The sequence below is a fragment of the Pholcus phalangioides genome, unplaced genomic scaffold (assembly GCF_987345545.1).
Source record: "Pholcus phalangioides strain wild (caught in Gottingen) unplaced genomic scaffold, Ppha-v1.0 ptg000008l_1, whole genome shotgun sequence".
In the NCBI taxonomy this organism is placed as follows: domain Eukaryota; kingdom Metazoa; phylum Arthropoda; class Arachnida; order Araneae; family Pholcidae; genus Pholcus; species Pholcus phalangioides.
The window spans coordinates 23,316,408-23,337,540 of NW_028301601.1; the positions used below are offsets into that span (position 1 = coordinate 23,316,408).

General features: G+C 36.0%; 1 long non-coding RNA gene across 1 annotated transcript; it reads left to right on the forward strand.

The window, feature by feature from the left end:
- The first annotated feature begins 4,266 nt into the window (after nucleotides 1-4,266).
- On the forward strand, nucleotides 4,267-15,665 carry LOC149084036 (uncharacterized). Its single transcript, XR_016193037.1, has 4 exons — nucleotides 4,267-4,295; nucleotides 5,999-6,043; nucleotides 15,518-15,544; nucleotides 15,644-15,665. It is a non-coding gene; the product is annotated as an uncharacterized LOC149084036 (long non-coding RNA).
- Nucleotides 15,666-21,133: the final 5,468 nt, after the last annotated feature.

Sequence of the window (21,133 nt, forward strand, 5' to 3'; positions counted from 1 at the left end):
ATGCAGAGAACCTTCGTGTTCTTCGTAAACGTACTGAATCAGGGCCGAAACTAAACAGGGGCATGGGAGGCAACTGCCCCATGCGGGTGAATCATCTTTTCCACGGGCGGATAAATTCCTTGTTATGGCCCTGCATTGAACCGTATGCCATACATAAATATAACAGAAATAGCACCAATAGTTTGTATCTATTTTACTTTGAGATAACTCAATTTCTCATTGAGGATGGCGTAGAACTTTCAAAGAACCGAAAAAGAGTCTACTAGGTGGGTTTCACGACCCATTCCTCTCTACGACGATTCAATTGCAAATACAAGATGATTCTAAATTCATGGGATAAACTTCAAAAGGCGATATAAGTCACTTACACAAGCATTTCTGGTCTATCACGTCTCATGTAAAGTTTTTTGTCCCATGAATTCGGAAACAACCTGTATTACTACATTAACATGCGAAAAACTGAAACCGGTTCACTGAGTAGCTCTGAAACCACCTTTTCCCACAGTCCGGATTTATCACTCTCACCTGCGACTATTATCTGTTCTATTCAACGATGATGCAGGAATGAGGGTTCTTTTGCGCCACACACACACACAAACACACGCAATAAACCTGTATTACTACATTGACATCTGAAAAACTGAAGCCGGTTCACTAAGCAGCTCTGAAACAGCTACTGAAAAAGTGAAGCCGGTTCACTGAGCAGCTCTGAAACAACCTTTCCACCCAGTCCGAATTTAACACTCTCACCTGCGACTATTATTTGTTCTATTCAACGATGATGCAGGAATGAGGGTGCTTTTGCGCCAAAAGCTGTGAACACACACACACACACACTTCTTTCTTCGACAAAAGGGTTAAAAAACTGCCAATTCATTGGGAAAAACGTATTTCAAAATCTGATCATTGAGTAGATAAATAACGAGTAATTTTTTGTATTAGTTTTTGCTTCTTTTGCAAAATCAATATGAAAAAATATTCCGGTTTATATTTGACCAACCCTCGTATATACCCTACAATCGCTATGCATTTTGATCATTTCCGATTTTCTCTGAGTAATTTTGCTTGAACGACACATTTGAATGAAAGTAAAGCTTAAATTTTATTTTAACATTGTTTTTATTATTATTATTATTCACTAGATGATGAATCGTTCACTCCACCAAGTATGTATTTCCAGCTTCATGAATTTATATATGTATATATATTTTTTAATTTGTTTCCGAGACGAAGTTTATTCAAATGCGTTTTGTCGCCCTTCTCAGTGTCATTTGCTGCACCACCGGGTGAATGTATTTTGTTCGTTCCATCTGTTGTTCAAATCAGTTTCGGGGCGAAACTAGTTGGTGTTTCTATCTTTGTCCATCTATTTCTAGATTCATTTTCGTGTCAGAATTTTTCGGTCTATACCAGGGGTGGCCAACCCGCTGCACGAGAACACTTTTTAAAAATTATAAGCTGCCAAACCTATATTATTAGTGTACCAGGTGCCTCTTAAAATAATAATTATTTCATCACATTCTATTCAATGCGTTTTCTAATCGGTTTTTCACCTTTAACTAAAATTTAATGAAATGAAAAAATTCTGTTGATTAAATAGGATGAAATTTAAATTATTCGTTCTAAACAAAATTTAGAACTCAAAAGAGTGGAACACTGGAATTTTCAGGAAAATTAGAAGACAGTCGAACAATATTTTGCAGGAACGTTGAGAATGATCGTGTCCTGTAAAAATGGAACGTATGGTCTGGGTTTAAATTCGTAGAGTAACACCGGTGTCGTAAATAATCATAATGGTGGCACGGCTTGGAAAAAGGTTGGCCATCCCTGGTCTATACCATCTATGTTACGGTAAATGTGATAAATCCCATATTATACATAATAATCGGTTATTACGCATACTTACCAAGCATTTTGGTAAGTTTTATAAATTTCCGTAACTTTACTGAGAAATTGAATTTTGTGGATGTTACCCCGAAACTAATATTTGGAAAGAAAAGTGATTTTGAAAGTGAACTGTTAATTTCCATAACTTTATCACTTTTACCGACGATTATGCATAGTGCCCAAGCGTCGTTGGTAAATTTAATAAGTACTAAAAAAATTATCGCTTTCACCGTTGATTATGCATAATACGCAAGTGTCGCGTGGTTTGTGAGCATGATAAATCGTAATATATGATATACTGTACATGCTAATTCGTGCATAGTACATAGTATCATTATATCGGGGTGCGATCTTAAAATTTGTTACCACGATATCGGGGGTCCGACTATATTCATCACACGTACTAGATTCATTTGGAATTTTCTTTTATATTTATCACATTCACCAATTACACTAGGGTATTACGCATAACCACAGATAAAGACTATAAATTTCAAGTACTCATCAAATTTACCAACGACACTTGGTTATTATGTATAATCACCGGTAAAAGTGATAATGTTTTCAGTATTTATCAAATTTATCAACAATGCTTGGGTATTATGCAAAGTGATAAATTTACCAAGCTTACCAAGACTATTGGCAAGTATGCATCATAACAAGTTATTGAACGTAATAACCGATTTATCACATTTACCCTAACATATACATATTATTCTTTTTTTCTCTCTCTGCCCCTCTTTCAGATCCATTATCGGAGGATCCATCAACAGTTAGATGTATTTTTCCTTCGTAATCGATTGTTGCAACCGGCAGTGCGTGAGAGGTCTGTTAGATCCAAATCCTTACGAATTACCCTTTCTATCTTCGCACGTGAACTTATTAACACTAGAAGGGCCGGGTTATACGTTATACCTAAAAGGGCCGCTGGCAGTCATTTTGACTGCTGACTGCATATTTTTAGTGCAATATATATATAATAACACTAAATTTTTGGAATAAAAAAATTACAAGCATTTTCACCCCACACGATTAATTTGTTAATTCTGAAGAAGTTTGTGTTTTCTTAATTATACAGGGTGTCCATAAAATGACTTTCCAACTGTAAATATGAAAAATTAGAGGGCAACTGTGGACAAGATTTACCGTGAGAAAACATAGACAAACATTGCATTTACATCACATCGTCACAGTGTTCAATTTTGATGATGTACACATTTTCATATGTACGTCACGGTCTTCTTAGATAACTTATACTATTTTGCCACTATAACATTGCACTATCGAGGAAAAACTAGAGCACTATTAAAATTTCATATTAAATTTTAAAAACATCCTACACACACGTTATTTTCGTATATAACGTGTGTGATACTTGATAATAATAACCAACATTTTCGGAAGTCAGCACGTCAAACACAATGATCGAGAAACCTGTGAAAATATTCAGAATTCACCGATAAGTACTTTACCGCACACCAACTCCGACCATATATTCGCCATACGGCAATTTCCAATCAATGGAGTTGAGTGGGAAATGAAGGCTCTCCATCTATCTGTGGCCGCCCAGGATCGGGAGGTAAAAATCTTGATTCTGACGTTCTTTCGCCGTGTTCGCAATCGCGGATCTTGACGGTAATCTCCATAGTGGATGACGAGCATCTTATCGCTGCGCCACTCAGGCGATGCCTGCAAGTACTGGACAATATTCACTAATCCGAGTATGATGTCACTCATTCTCTCCATATAAAGGTTTTTAACAGCTGGCAGATGCGAAGATGTATTCTGGAAAGAGAGAAATTTAACTGCACTTGTGGGGGAATCGAACTCACGTCCTCTCATTTTCCAGGTGAGCGTAACCTCAACTCTGATTTCGTAAAAATGACCAAAGTGCCACATTACCAATTAAGTGGGCCCCGTGGCGTCCCAGATCAATTAGATGGTCCACGGCATATTTACAGATGGCTTTAAGTGAACTGGATCATCTTGGCATCAACTAGCTGTTAAAAACATTCGCACTATTCACTAGCCTGAACATCTCTAGGTGGACTTTCAACTTGTTTCCAAAACTTGTTGATTTGAATGTAATATAAAGACACACAGAGAAGCTGAAATGCGCCTCTGTATAAAATGTTCAGAACTTTCTCAGTTACAAAACAGTTTCAGCTGTTTGGTTATCTTTCAAATTATATCTGTATTTTTGAAACATACACTGTATGACTCAAAGTATCCAGATACATGTAAGTTTGAGTGTTTGTTGCACGTTAAAGTATACGAAGTATGTTTACGCATTTTGCACTTGTGTTTCATGTAAAATACTGTAATTGTAATTTCACTCGGTACCTAAACCTTGATTTTTACAGATAACGAGGAGGATTGTGAGTGTGTTACTTGCCCCGCGTGTCCAGGTAAGATTTTTATCTCATGTTCGTTGTTGATGAAAAAATTCCTACACCTTATATGTCAGTCTTTTGGCATGCAATAGATTATATGTTCAACCCACGGGTCAAATGTGGTCCTCGGAGTCATCTGATATAGCCCGCAACCTCAAACCTAATTTCGTAAAAGTTAGCGAAGTGGCCCATTATCACTGAAGTGGGCTACGTGGCGTCCCAGATCAATTAGATGGTCCGTGTCATATTTACAGTTGTTTTTAAGTGACCTGGAGTGCTTTTGCAGATCACTTAAGTGTCCCGCAGCACATTATAATTTCATTTAGTCGGCTTGCGGCATATTCTCAGATCATTCAAGTGACCCGCAGTGCAGTACCACATCACTTGAGAGGCCCGCTGCACATTCTCACTTCATTCAAAACGCTGTACATTTTCAGATAATTTCAGTGATCCACGGTGCATTTGCAATAACTTATGCAGCCCACGATGAATTTACAGATCAATTAAGAAAGCGGCGACACAGTTCTGGATAATTTAAATCGCACGCGGCACGTTTTCAAACGAATGAAGAGGCCCACACTTTCCACAAGTTTGAGAACCCTTGTGATAGATTACTATTACAATTCTTGTATTCAACAAATATACTTGCATGAGAAAACAGAACGTTATTAGGTATTTATCTAGATTAGGCTCAGGTATTGTACCTGAAGAGAAGTCCCAAATATTGTACAGTGAATCCTTGATTTTATTCACTGATCCTGAAAAGCTATAGTCATCAACGTATAAGATATTTATCCACTGATACAATACAGGTAACAAAACATGTGAAATTATGATAACAAAATTAAATGTACGAATGGTAAAGTCGATGATTTTTCTTTTCATCTTATAACTTATATGATAGCCAAGTTATTTATATTGACATATTCTAATCTATAAAAGCATAAGTCTGTGATGATGTATTCGAATGGAGAGCAGTGTTTCCCTCTGGTCACAACACGTTATTAATTTTATTTGGTCATGTCGAGCTTTAAATGGCATGCTCCTTATCGCGTTTCTCAACGTATGGTCCACGTCGATGGCATAGGTGGTCCGAAGGGAGTCTTGATAATTTTATTCGAACTGAATGAAAAGTTATTCAGTAGAGCTGTAATGGATGTTGGTGATATTCATCTGTATAGGTTAAATGAAAAATATATCTTCTCATTAAGATTTTCCCCTTCACCGTAACTCGCTGTGACCTATCTCTCGACCATGATTCTATCAACCCTTTGCTTTTATAGAATATGGAATATACACACACAGAAAACACAGTTCACACTGGATTATCTTCGCATCTCAACTAGCTGTTAAAAAAACTTTCGCACTATTCACTAGCCTGAACATTTCTAGGTGGACTTTCAACTTCTTAGTGTTTCCAAAACTTGTTGATTTGAATGTGATAAAAAGATGCATCGGAGCAGCTGAAATGCGCCTCTGTAAAAAATGCTCAAAACTTTCGCAGTTACAAAACAGTTTCAGCTGTTTGGTTATCTTTCAAGTTATATCTGTATTTTTTAAACGTACACTATATGATTCAAAGTATCCAGATACATGTAAGTTTGAGTGTTTGTTGCACGTTAAAGTATACGAAGTATGTTTACGCATTTTGCACTTGTGTTCCATGTAAAATACTGTAATTGTAACTTCACTCGTTACCTAAAACTTGATTTTTACAGATGGCGAAGACGACTGTGCTTGTCTTACTTGCCCCCCGTGTCCAGGTAAGACTTTTAACTCATGTTCGTCGTTGAGGAGAAAATTTATACATCTTAACGTCAGTCTTTGTGCATGCAATAGATTACACGCTCAACCCACTAGCCAAATGTAGCCCCACGGAGTCATCTGATGCTGCCCGCAACCTCAAACCTAATTTCGTAAAAATGAGCGAAGTGGCGCATTACCACTTAAATGGGCCCCATGGCTTCCCAAATCAATTACATGGCCCGTGTCATATTTACAGATGACTTAAGTGACCGGAGTGCTTTTCGAGATCACTTAAGTGTCCCGCAGCACATTATAATTTCATTTAGTCGGCTTGCGACACATTCTCAGATCATTCAAGTGACCCGCAGTGCAGTTCCACATCACTTAAGTGGCCCGCTGCACATCCTCACTTCGTGGACACGCGGTATATTTTCAGAAAATTTCGGTGACCCACGGTACATTAGCAATAACTTAGGCAGCCCGCGATGAATTTACAGATCACTTAAGTGACCGGTGACACAGTTCCAGATCATTGAAGTCGCACGCGGCATGTTTTCATGCGAATGAAGAGGCCCACACTTTACAAATGTTTGAGCACCCTTGCTTAATATATTACTATTACAATTATGTGTTAAACAAATATACCTGCATGAGAAAACAGAACGTTATTAGGTATTGTATCTAAATTAGTCTCAGATATTGTACCTGAAGAGAAGTCCCAAATATTGTACAGTGAATCCTTGATTTTATTCACTGATCGTGAAAAGCTATAGTCATCAACGTATAAGATATTTATCCATTGATATAATACATTGAACAAAACATGTGAAATTATGATAAAGTGAAATTTACGAATCGTAAAATCGATGATTTTTCTTTTCATCTTATAACTTATGAAAATCAAGTTATTTGTCTTTTTGAAGGTTGACCTAAAAAATCTGCTAACTTTTTGCAGTTGCGTATAATGGTATATTTCACAATGAAATAACTCGATAAATCTTATCACATTGGAAATCTTTTAGCATTAAAAATATTTTTCAATGAAGTTTCAATTAGTAATGACGTACCGTGGAAATGTGTGACATTCTGCATGTGTAGGTAGCTTTTGCAGCAGCTTAAGGAAACTAATACAGTGATAATACAGAGAGTGATATACCATCTTACATTCCTATGTACGTAGGAAGGAATATCAAACATAAGTCGGAATTTTATTCTAAGGGATACTGGTTGGTTGTTTGGACGTTTGCAGTGTGTTACTTGACAACCTTCCGCCTGCAGCAATGATTGTCTGTAAGCACAATAAGTGAGCAAGAGCGGCATACATCCATTGTGCAATGCATTAACTTAAATTATCTGGCTAGAGAGGACGTAAATTCTTTTGAAATTTTCTGAAAGGAGGGTTTATGCACGGTTTTAGGAAAGTTCCCCCACTTAAACTTAAGTTTGTGATTGGCGTAAAATTGTTCTAGCAAGAAGTAAATGCGGTTGTAAATGAGCCCCACCACGGACGAGCATCAATGCAGAGAACGTTCGCGCTCTTCGCAAACGTATTAAATCAGGGCCGGAACTAGAAAAGAATGGGAATGGCGAGACCACTACCCCGGGTGGATGAATCATGTTTGCCCCTAGCTGAAAAATTCCTAGTTACGGCCCTGTATTGAACTGTATGTCCATACATAAATGTAACAGAAATAGCACCAATAGTTTGTACAGTATTTAACTATGAGATAACTCAATTTGACATTGAGGATCGCCTGGACCTTTCAAGAACCGAAAAGATCTACTAGGTGGGTTTCACGTCCCATTGCTCTCTACGACAATTGAATTGCAAATACAAGATGCTTCTAAATTCGTGGGATAAACTTCAAGAGGCGATATAAGACACACAAGCATTTCTGGTCATATACATAGAATGTGTGGTCGAACCACAATAGCAAGGCCATTAGAGGTGCTTTAGGGGGTGCACAATAGCACTTCACCAGTAGCTAATATTGTATTTTTCCAACGGATTTACTGCGATATGTGCTATCAACAATCCTAGGGCGCACATGATTCCAAAACAATGAAGTACACCCATTTTTGCTGGTAAATTTCAAACCACCGTACTCGAATACTACATTTCTGTTTCAACGGAATGGGTGGATACGCTGAGCTCATTACATGGCACCAGTCTTCCTTCCAACACATCTTCTCTCTTCGCTCTCTCTCCACTTGAATAATTCTGATTGTATTGTGCTCAATGTTTTCTGATGGATTGTTTCTATAGAATGTATGCAATTATTTCACTCGTTGAATAAATAGAAAATGCTCTCTGAAAGGACCCAGTCTCCTAGGAGGTGAAGAGAGGAAATTGTCTTGGGCAGCAGCTCTGGGCTTGAGCAAACATCAATCAATCAATGACTCTCTTGACTTCCTTTTGTGGATCCATTTCCTGGCCATGGTGCACGTAATTCCTATTAAGACCTTTAAGGACTTCATCGCCAAAACTAGATTCATTAATGTGTTTAATCACAGAATTCGCACTTCAACCAAAAATATTCGACCACACGTTCCATGACGAAATTGTTTTTTTTTTTAGGTGTGTTCTATAACGTCTTATGTAAAATTTTCTGTCCCATGAATTCGGAACCAGCCTTTTCACCCAGTCCGGATTTATCACTCTCACCTGCGACTATTATTTGTTGCTGCGACTATTATATGAGGGTGCTTTTGCGCCAAAATCTGTGAACACACACACACACACACTTCTTTCTTCGACAAAAGGGTTAAAAACTGTCAATTCATTGGGAAAAATGTATTTCAAAATCTGAATATTGAGTAGATAAATAACGAGTAATTTTTTGTATTAGTTTTTGCTTCTTTGCAAAATCAATATGAAAAAATATTCCGGTTTATATTTGACCAACCCTCGTATATACCCTACAATCGCTGTGCATTTTGATCATTTCCGATTTTCTCTGAGTAATTTTGCTTACTTGAACGACACATTTGAATGAAAGTAAAGCTTAAATTTTATTTTAACATTGCTTTTCTTATTATTATTATTCACTAGATGATGAATCGTTCACTCCACCAAGTATGTATTTCCAACTTCATGAATTTATATATGTATATATATTTTTGATTTGTTTCCGAGACGAAGTTTATTCAAATGCGTTTTGTCGCCCTTCTCAGAGTCATTTGCTGCACCACCGGGTGAATGTAATTTGTTCGTTCCATCTGTTGTTCAAATTAGTTTCGGGGCAAAACTAGTTGGTGTTTCTATTTTTGTCCATCTATGTCTAGATTTATTTTCGTGTCAGAGTTTTCGGCCTATACAATCTATGTTACGGTAAATGTGATAAATCCGATATTATACATAATAATCGGTTATTACGCATACTTACCAAGCATTTTGGTAAGTTTTATAAATTTCCGTAACTTTATCACTTTCACTGACGATTAGGCACAGTACCCAAACGTCGTTGGTAAGTAAGCACTAAAAAATTATCGCTTTCACCGGTGATTACGCATAATACGCAAGTGTCGAGTGGTTAGTAAACATGATAAATCGTAATATATATGTTATACTGTGCATGATAATTCGTGCATAGTACATAGTATCACTATATCGGGGTGCGATCGCAAAATTTGTTACCATGATATCGGTGTCCATGAAATGACTTTCCAACTGCAAATATCAAAAATTAGAGGGCAACTGTGGAGAAGATTTATCATGAGAAAACATAGATAAACATTGCGTTTACATCATATCGTACATTGTTCCATTTTTATGATGTACACATTTTTATATGTACATCAAGTTATTCACTTTATTTAGTCGTTCGCACACGCTATGGATAACATATACTATTTTGCCACTGTAAATTTGCACTATCGAGGAAAAACTAGAGCACTATTAAAATTTCATACTAAATTTAAAAAAAAATACACATCTTTGTCTTTCTTTTTCTTCAGTAATATCTGACCATTCAGACCAGTCACTTCCGGAATCACTATTTTCTCTTCCGGGTATATATAGCAGAAAATCATGATCTCCGTTGTCAGAGTTTGCATCGAAAGTCTCCTCAGCTTTAGATTTATTATCCGAATTATCATTCAGCACTGATAAAATTAGACTATTTTGTTCATCTTTTTTTCTAAGAGCCATTTGTACACTCTGCGAATGAACATCCGAGTTTCCTAGGAAGCTTACAGAGCAGATGGTGGAATGAGGAGTTATGAAATGCCAAACCAAAACAGAAACTGAGCTTGCAAGCTGAACAATCAGATGAAAAAAAAAATTCTCAGCTTTGATAACTTAATGTTATAGGAGGCTATAGCTCAATAAGATATAGGGCTTTTATTATGGATACATACTGTCCCTGTCAATAGACTCTTTAGATTCCACAGTAACATGATGCAACGAAGAGTGTTATTTTTATTCATTTTTTCCTATTGGTATGTTATTCGGGAATGCATGTTGTGTTGCGTGTGCTATCAGGGAATGATAGGGAATAAACCCAAAAACAAAATAATACATCAACGCCCACCACAAGGACCGATTCAAGATCTGACCTCGTCGTGAATGGAAAGTGGGAGAAACAAATATACACAACGAGCAATCGGTAATAAGTGATGATGTCCAGCAATCCCTCTTGACAACAAGCCTGATCTTATAACACGGCCCTTATCGGAAGCTATGAATTTGTCTGGAAAGGGGGGTTAATGCATCTTTAAAAAAAAAAAAGGTTTCCTCGTGTTTCGGCCACAAAAATAGAGGAAAGATTGTTTGTGGATTCCCCAAATTAGATAACTTCAGAAAGACACAGATTTTGAACAATTCCTGGCACCAAAAGAGAAAAAGGGAGAAGTGCATGGATTTTTTGGTCTGGCGGCAGATCCGCACGGTGCATTTCCGCATAGGGGAGATTTTGTACACATTTCCGCACAATCAAGCCCCTTCCCAAGTATCTTCTTTTTTTTCTTTCTAACCCCTACTTTCTTTTATTGCTTTCCCGAAGTGGACAGAAGTTGTATAGGGGCTGTATCCACATTACATTGGTGTAATTTACTTCAACTATTTTTTTTTATCACTCGATTTTGTCGAATTTTTTTGGAATGTTTCACTCCAAACTATTTTTTACCCATAAATGTTACGGGAAGTTGCTAAAGTTGTGATTATGCATAATCACTGATCGCCTCGGTAAATTGAATGAATTTTAATGTGTTTATCATTTTACCGGCGATTATCCATAATTCCTAATTGAAGTCTGTATATTTGATAAATGTAAAAAAAATTATCACTTCTCTTGGTTTCATATAACCTGTTTATTAGTTTGCGATACGTCCACGACACGCATTTTTCCACAAAAATTAAATTAAAATAAGTGTCGACAGATTTTCTTCACACACATAATTATGTACAAATAAAACCAGCATTACCGATCGAATGCATAATTTTTGGTAAATTCAATTAATTCGTTGAAGATTTATTGTATTTACCAATACGACCTTACGAACTGAGGAATATACATAATCACCGATAAATGTGATGAAGTCTTGGTATTTGAACAGAATCTATTAAACTAACCAAAATGGTTAAGCATAATGGATCAGAATTTGCTTTTACAAAAAGGTCTCTTCGCGTTTTCCTAGAGTCATTCTTCGCTTTTCTGAGTCTTATTTCGTCCTGCACTGGAGTATGCCGTAAGGTTTTGGACACTACACCTACAGAGAGACAGACTTGGTTGATGGAGTGCAGAGAAGTACTGTGCGTGCTCTTGTTGGCACATAAGGCTTGAGCTATGAAAAAAGACTTAATTTCTTGAATATGTTTACGTTGGAGAAACGCAGTTGGTGGGAGTATATAATCAAAGTGTTTGTATAAAATTTTAATTGGGATGGATAGGATGGATTTTGAGTTATTAATACTCCGTCAGTCAACTGCTTCGGCAAGGGGACGCAATATCGTTTATTAAGGAAAAATTCCAGATTGTGTGGTGACACAGGGAGTTTTTCTCTAGTAGGGTTGTCAATGGAATAGCTTGCCTCCGGGGTTGCGAATTCTAACACAAAGGAAATACAATAGACATAGTGGGATAGATCGAGAAGCTATTCATACTTAAATAAGACAACCATAATCTTTTTATGTGGGCAGTGTATTATATACAGTATTATTATTATTATTTTTTTTTTGGTGACATATGCTTTTATATTGGGTATTTTAGTTATATTTGACATCCATATTTTTAATGGGCATAATGGTTTCAGCCATCTCTTCGGGCAATTTGCCTGTCGTGGCCTTTGTATGTTTAACTACCGAATTTTTCACTTTTACCTTAACCTGTGTATGAATATTAGATATAATACGTTGTACACGTGTGTGTTAATTATTATGCTTTCTTTGATCCAGCCCACACGATGCCTCAGTCGTTGGCAGGAGAGAGAGAGAGCAAATCTTCCTAAAATAGTTTTTCGTCTACATCAGTCATGTTGAATATACATTTTAGGACATCAGGATTAACTCATAAAATAAATCAATAATTTACAGATTTGAAAAATGAATATTTATGCTGATAAAGAATCATCATTGTTTACAAAATATTTAAACCCTTTTCTTTCTTCAAATGAACAGTTTTGTCCCTCCGCCCATTCCCTCTGGAAAAAATCGTTCGGAGGTGTACGTCCTAAAATTTATCACACTTATTGATTTAGCGTGTAAAATGAATTTGAATCCTCAACGTAAATATTATAATTGAAAATAGTGTGAAATGCAAAATTTTTACTTTCTTGTTTGAAAAAACCTTGTTTTAAAATTTTTCAAAAGCACATTTACATCATGCAGGAAAAAAAGCGGAGCTCCAAATAAGAAATAATTATTAAATAATAAACGCGCGCGCGCGTGAATTTGCCTACAAAATATTTTTTTTATGTAGAAAATATAGTTTATTAAGAAAGAAAGAGAAAAAAAAAACACAATATATATAAATATTGTGTTTTTTTATTATAGAAATAAAAATCATTTTTATTTTTATAATTATTTTATATTTTATAATTAAGAAAAAAAATTTATATATACAATAAATTTCATTTATTAATTCAAAAATAATTCTGTGCTATAATGAAAAAGCATGAAGAATATTTCGGGTGAAAAAGAGAAACATGGTTAATAAAATCTAATTAGCTATGAAGTATTGTGATAATTTTTTCTTTAAATATTTTTTTATTTCCCGGTTATACATGTTAAAACACATACTAAACTTCTGTTGCAAAAGTTTACTCCAATTTTGCAATATAAGCTAGAGACTCCAAACATTTTTTGATATCTTTCGTGCTTGCATAATTAAGCAGAATGTGATGAAATGCGTCTGTCCAGTTTAGCGTACCTTGCGCATCTTTTTTGCCCTCTAAATCCACTTTTGCTCGACTCATGTAGAAGTCACTGTATTTGGATTCCTCTTTCATACCCAGAATCATCATTCTGATCTTTGGATTTGGTTTACCCATAATGGATTTGAATCTCTTATGCCATCCTTCTAAGACGTTGTTTGTTCTGTGTTTTTTTTTATTACATTTCCAAATATTGTTTTCAACTCCAAATTTTCGAACCACTCTTTTACAAAGTAATCATAAAATTCTTGGGTTTGTAGAAGAGTTTTCCTGGATGGATAGACACCCGTTATCTGCATCTTCCAATGGTAGATGTGCTAATGCTGCACACATACGCACATGTAATCTTACTTCATCATTGCTCTTGTAATAATTTACCAGCCCTAAGGACTGTACTTGCCGCCATAGACATTGGTTGAAATGGAAATTGCATCCGAAAATTTTGGTTAGTGGGAAGAGTCTTTCTAGAGCCTTTATTGATGCAATTTCAAAATCTACAGTCACTGACTGAGGATTCCATCTGGCTTCTTTTAAAACAGAAAATAGCTTTGCATAAGAATCCTCCGGGTTTTTTTTTCAGGCAAAGCAAAAACTATAGGAACTATTGTGACTTCTTCATCATTCCTACTTATGTCTGCATGAATCGTATACAACTGATAAAACTGCTTACAACAATTTTTAAAAGTCCCATCTGCGAAAAAGTTCTTGAAGCTTTAAAGACCATTTCGGCCTTCGTCACTAGCGAATACTATAAATCTACAACAAACTTGATGGTGACACGCGTGCGACACTGTCTGTACAGCAGCCATCTACAATCTTTTGCACGCGAGCGTCATGGTGCTCAAGAGTTCTCGATTCTTTGTGCTCGCGGCATCAAGTCTTCGACTATCGAACCTTTCAAGTTTCGTTAATGGATGTATTTCGAACTTTTGCAGATATTTCCTGTATATACTGTATATTGTGGATTGAAATACAATACTCTTGCTAATCCGACACATATCAAACCGGAGTGTGCAGGATTACCGAAATCGCCCGAATACCGAAAGTTAATTGAAAAAAATCCAGTTTTAAATAATATAAAATTCTTTGCAAAGACATGCAGTGACATGATTTCCTCATCTGTGCACGAAGAAACCACTCCTAAAAACGCCGGATTACTGGACCGGCTGGACTAGCGCACCGCCGGAGTCTATCGTAAAAATTTTGCAAACAAATCAAAACCCCTAAAATATCAGTGAAATTTTCAGTTTCAGAGGTTCAAATAGAACTCATCTCGATTTGAAGAGAAATGTGTCCATGTGTCAAATTTGAAAACATGCTATGGATATTGCGGTAAGCGAATAAAGGCTCTTCGAACGGGAAAGGGGGGATTATATAGTGAACAGGGGGGGGGGGGATTATTCACCTACGCCCTTTTGCGTATCGAAGAATTTATTGAAGAATCAATTTCATGTAGTACATTGCGTAGGAAAAAAGGTAAGATATTTTACTGCGCCTACTGTGCAAGCCTTAGAAGGAAACGTTGTGATTTGGGGTTCTTCTGATCTACGGTAAAAAATAAAGTGAATATATATTTTAACATATACAATAATGATGTATTCACCTATTAAAGGTTGTTTTCTTTTATATATATATAAATTATGAGAAATTAGTTGAAAAAGCACGAGTCAAAGATTATTTCAGTGGCACAATTTCATGGGGATACAACCCCCTTATAACTTCAGGCCATTTATGGTAGGGAAGAGACAGGAATAAAAACAGAAAAAAAAAGACAAGAAGGACCTTTGTTTTCGCAAGTGCGGGAATGGGCTGTGCGGAATCGTCCCCAAATTCCCCATGCGCGGAAATGCACCATGCGGAACTGTCGATATCGGATTTTTTTAGGGAATGTACCGCGCAAAACTTTTCAGGCAAGAAAAAGAGCTAATAACTATGAAGAATTTGTTCAACAGCTGATAAATGCTCACAGGTATTTAGGTTGCAACATATCCCCAATACAAACATTTTTTCCTCATTTATATTGATGGATTTCTTTTGTTTGTCCAATTGCTTTTGTAAATCATTTTTGAGTCAAAATTTGAATTTTGTTTTCAATTTATTTCTTTCAAATCTACAAACAGGACGTCAAAAAAGGAATCCACGAATGAGTATGTATTGCTTTCTTTGATCGTTTATTTATTTATTTTTTTCTATGCTGTTTTGAAGGAAAAAGTTCGAAATTTATTTGGAACTCCTTATCCTTTCAGTGCAAGCTTTAAGAGACGCTAGAAGGACCACACCAATGAGTATGTGCCTTTCTCTTTGCAAATCTATTATTCAAGTTATTTCTAAGCCTTTATTTTTTACGTCAGCGCGCTTTCAAGTCCCAGCACCAGAATAAAAACCCAACTTGTATTGTTGATGAATTTGACGTGAATATGTCTTTTAAATCGGCTGACGATACTGGGAGCATTCGCAAAAAAGTTGCGTGGACGAAATTCTTTAAACGCTAATATCTCAGGAAGATCCCAACGCAAACCAAAAGCAATGGTATCGTCAGATGCACATCGCAAAGGTGCACCTAGTGATATCACTCCGGTGTCAATATCTCTTCCCGCCTAGGCATCAGGGCCTCTGCCCAGATTTGTAACAATTTTTTCCCGCTATATCTCGAGCAGTTCACAACGGAAGTAGTCGACACTGCTATCGTTTGTTAGCTATTCCAAAGACAAAGCCGATGATGATAATGACATAATTTCATTATATCAGTATAAACGACGTCATTCAAAGCACAAAATATGCATTCACGTCAGAACATGTGTCTGTGACAGCCATTTTTTGTTCATTTCAGGAGTGTCACGATCTCTGAAGTCGATTTTTCGAATGTGACGTTAAAAAATATTTCATTCAATTTCAAATCGAATGCAAAAAAATTTCCTGTCAACCGGTTAATTTGTTCTTTCAAAATAAAAGAAAGAAGTAATGAATTATAATGTAAATTCAGGGGGAAAAGTTTTTTTTTTTTGAATGAGATTTTCTCAAATTGGAGTAAAATTAGCACATCTGTAAAATTAAAAAATAATGATAAACTACCGCACCAAAAATTCTGAAATTTTGCAGAAATGTTTATTCGATAGATGCTTTAGTAAAAAGAACTTCGAATTTAGATAACCGACTGTTTGTTAGAATTTTGTGGATTTTTAAACTTTGTGAAAAAATATATAAATTTCAAAATTGTGAATTAAACATTAAAAAAAAATACTTTCCCTCGGTCAATTGCTAAATCGAAGTTTAATTTTACTAACACATGTTGTGAATAAACATTTATGCGATTTTTTTTTTAAATTTACGGATGAGTTCAAAAAACTGCAATCTGAGAAAATCAAAGCATTTTTTCTCGTATACGTTCATAATAAAATTACTCCGATATTTTATTTTGAAAGAACAAATAAATCGATTGACGCAGTTTTTTTGCATTTGATTTCAAATTGAATGAAATATATATAGTTTTTAAATCGTATGTGAAAAATCGACTTTAAGGTTCTTGGCACCCCTTAAACCTACAGTGCATACATACTGTTGCTAAGAAATATCTTTATTAAATCAAAGATACATTATATCGATTTAGGAGACAAAGCTCCACCCCCCCCCCCCCATGGGTCGACAGACAGTACCCAAAGATATTCGTGACCCGGCACACATTCCGGACCACGCAAATTCCACAAACACAACATCTTGAGTGGATCCATCAGGAAAGTGCAGTCTATCTTGTCTTGAGATGATTAGGGAAAGCCATCGTGGAACGATGAAGTGTAGATGAATGAGGGAAAGATGAAAACGGGTGCAATGTATCTTTAGATTATAACATAGCCAAAATTTTCCTAAAAACAGTCCAGTCAGTCTTCAGCAGGATGTGTTAGTTAAGAGCAACGGCTATTGGAATCTGTTTTCTTCCAAAGTAGGGACTATGAAGATTAGATGGCACATGGAAACCATTAAACATGTTTCTTTTCCCGTTGCCAATTGGCATGTTTGAAACATTCATTATTCCGGGTTGAAATGCTAATTTTTTACATTTCTTTTTTTTACGTTGAAAACTTGACAACCCTAATTTTTTATTTTATTTCTATAGTTTGAATCTCAAAGACGATAGTTGTCGTATTTGGAAAGTAATACAGTCAAACCTCGTTAGTGCATCACCTGGTTAATACGTCACTCCGCTTACCGGATCACTTTTTGGAAGTCCCAATTATCTTCATGCAGGAATTGGCAGAGCTATGGCTTATTCCATTTAACGAGTCATTCCGCTTATCAAGTCATATTTTTGCTCTCCCAAGAGTGACTCATTAACGAGGTTTGACTGTAATACTTCAATACATCTATTTTATATGCTGTGTTTTACGTACTATTTAAAACCCTGTATAAGGAGTACAATTCGGAATAGATTTGTTTTAAAATACTTTTCCCGGCTTTCTATAGATTAATTATGGAAAAAATTATCGGTTCGAAATCATGCATTGTAGGGTTAATCAAGAAAGATTTTTATTTCCATTCTATCACTTTGTCTTCTTCCAGAACGATCACTAGGAGATAAAATGGTGACTTCATCAATGAGTACGTGATTTGTTTTTTGTCCATGCGTTGTTCTTTACTAGATTTTTTGATCAATTCAAATAGTTTTTTTTCTTTTATGTAAATCAGTGCTAACTCAGTTAAAGAATAATTGTTACTTTCCTTGCTTTAGGGGTCATTAGAGTAATTATGTTTGTAGATTTTTAGCCATTTTTGACCCCCCCCCCCTTTATCAGCCCCCGCATAGTGGATCAGTGGAGTATGCGGGGGGGGGGGAAGCATAGGAGCTTGTGTCCCACTCAAAATGATCAAAAATGTAATTTAATTTAAAAAATAATGACATATCGAAAGAAAATACCTTTATATATGCTATTGTAATAAATTTCTGTTAATTTCAATGCTATTTGAAGGCTAATAACTCAAAATATCTCTTTGAGAAATTCCCCAGAAGTTCTTTTATGTCCCCTGTAAAAGTCAATCCTGCGTTCTTGATTAGATTATCCGTCGAAAATAAGCATAGTGAGTCTGATTACCATCGTCTGACACTGATGTAGTGAACTTTCTAAGTGTGCACGAGGATCATTTTCCACCTAATTACAGATTGAACACTATATTTAGCTTTTGTTTCAAGCTTTGAGCATCACTTAATAGAGTGCTGTAGATCACCGTTATTAGTTGCTACGAATCACCAAGCATTGAGCTCTCGCCTTCTTCATTTTGGTTTCCTCTAAATTCAAGAGATATTAATTAGTCAAAGGCAAGATATTTGCTTAAAAACAACCATTTGAGTAAGTGGAAGTATTTCCTTCGTATTTAGCTGCCAATGCGATGATGGAATTATTGCGGGTGTGTCTAGTCTTGGCAATTGCCCACACCACGCGTGGTCAAGTTTTTCAGGGGAATAGTAAATAAATACAAAAATTACACAAATTTAAAGATGTCGTTGAGAATATTTCATATTTTCATAAAGGGTGGTTGATGACGTAACCATCATTCAAATCCCCGTCATCGAAAGTTATAATATCCAAAACTCCCTCTCGCTACTGAGGTATACTTTTGAATGGCCCCTACGCTACCCTAATTTCTATTAAATTATAGGGAAAAAATTTGTTTTATTCAAACATTTTTTTTCTAATTTCAGGCACAGAAGGGATGAACGCTGGAAAAAGTAGTTGATACTTTCTTTCGTTATGCATTGTTAAATTGTTTTTGACTTGATGCGTCGTATAAATCGGCGCGATTTTTCTCGGGTCACGGAAACAGACCAGATCTTGTCTTCACACGTGTTGTACGGAATTCAATGTCCAATATCTCGTTTGAAATATAAAGCTTCGAAGTTTCTAGTAAAATATATAGGAATTGAAGCAGTCTTTGATCTGCTTCAAGGCTTTCGATGGTTTGTTTCGTAACTCTTGCGGCGAATGGTGCTTCGAGAGCGTTTGGACAAATTGTCTATCTCGATATATCTCCATTTAATTCGGCACATAAATTAACCAGTCACCTGGGAATGACGTATATATGCGTCATGGTCGAACGCTCCGACTTTGGGTAGGAAGGTTATAATTAACATGCAGTTGTTTGGTCTATTTGCTGTTCTCTCTATAGGGAGCGTCTAAATACATCAGATCTTTTATGAGTGTTCAATATCAAGTTATATAGAAACTTAACAAGATATACACAAAAACTGACTAATTTTGTAGGAATGCTGATTTTTGGAAACATTTCCATGTCTGCCCCTACCGCGACTCGAACCCCGGTCGAGTGCTCTAACATCTAAGCTATAGTGGCAGATAGAATATTTAACCAATGGAGCGCATATACAGTAAAACCTCGATAAGTCGTCACCACAAGTTACCGAAAAACTATGACGGCTTAAGCGGAGTGACGACTTAAGAGGAGTTCCGTCAGTTTTAATGTGCAATGTTATGAAAAAATAGTATAAATTTAAAGTAATATGACATTTATTAAAGTATGAATCAAAATAACAATATCAATAAAATTTATAGATTGCGAAAGAAAAAATAATAGCACTTTTTACCTTTTTTTGATCTCTTATTACTTATTGAGGTAAAATGTACTGGTACACTTTGATTTATACCCGTAATTTTTAATTTAGACTAACAGAGCAACTGTTTGAATAAGTAGCTTTTCTTCATAATAGAACTCTTTATTGCACATTAATTTTACATATACATCAAATTTAATTTTAGTGTTTGAATTCTTCATCAGTAGTTCGTGATGCAACTACAAAGTAATTTCGAACACTTTTGACATTGTGGAGGGGCCCTGGGCAGGGAAAAGTAAACAGAAGACCTCAACTTGGGAAAGAATGTCTAATTTTTCCAACAAAAATATTTTGTTTGAATTTCGAGCCCTAAATTCGTAGAGCCCATGCTTTCTATGATTATTTATTATCCGTGCTCGCGCGTTGCACTTTGACTTTAACTTTATTAATTTGATTCTTCGATTTACATAATTTTTGATTTCCTTGCACTATATGTAATCTTTGACATATCAATAAATTTTGGTTTTGCCGGAGATGCCCTGGTCCCGCCCCTTGGGGGGTGGGGGAGGAAGCGAAGTGCTTGCGTTGCTTCTTCCGACAGAGCTTGGGTGTCTCTCGTTTAATCAAGTTTCTCCAATGGAGCCCATGCAGAAATGAGATCTAGCTTGAACAGTCCCCAACGTTCCAAAAACCTTAGTCGGCAAATGAACTTCCCAAGCTTATTTTTCGCTACTTAAACTATTCCGTTCGGGTTTATAGGATTTATGGTGACTTTTAAGCATAAGGCAATGCTGTTAACAAGCTCTTTTTTTAATGGGAGCCATAAAATAGTCTGTGTCCCTCTTTCTCAAATTTTTTCATAGTGACGACTTAACCGAAATTAGCGATGAGTACCTAAACGAGGGCTTAATAACATTGTGGTCTATGAGAGCTGGAAAGATCTGAAGAAAAATGACGAGTTATCAGAGTGACGACTTAACGAGGTTTTACTGTATATAGAAATTAAAACAATCTACGTGGGGAGAGTGGTACTCACTCTCTCTCTCTTCCTCACGTGCACATTCTTTTTTATTCAAAGTCAACCGCCATCATAAATATAATCATCTGTAGGAGAAGGTGGTGTCAAATTCCGATAACACCTCGGAGAAGTGTATCTCAGCTGAGTAGGAGCATATTGTAC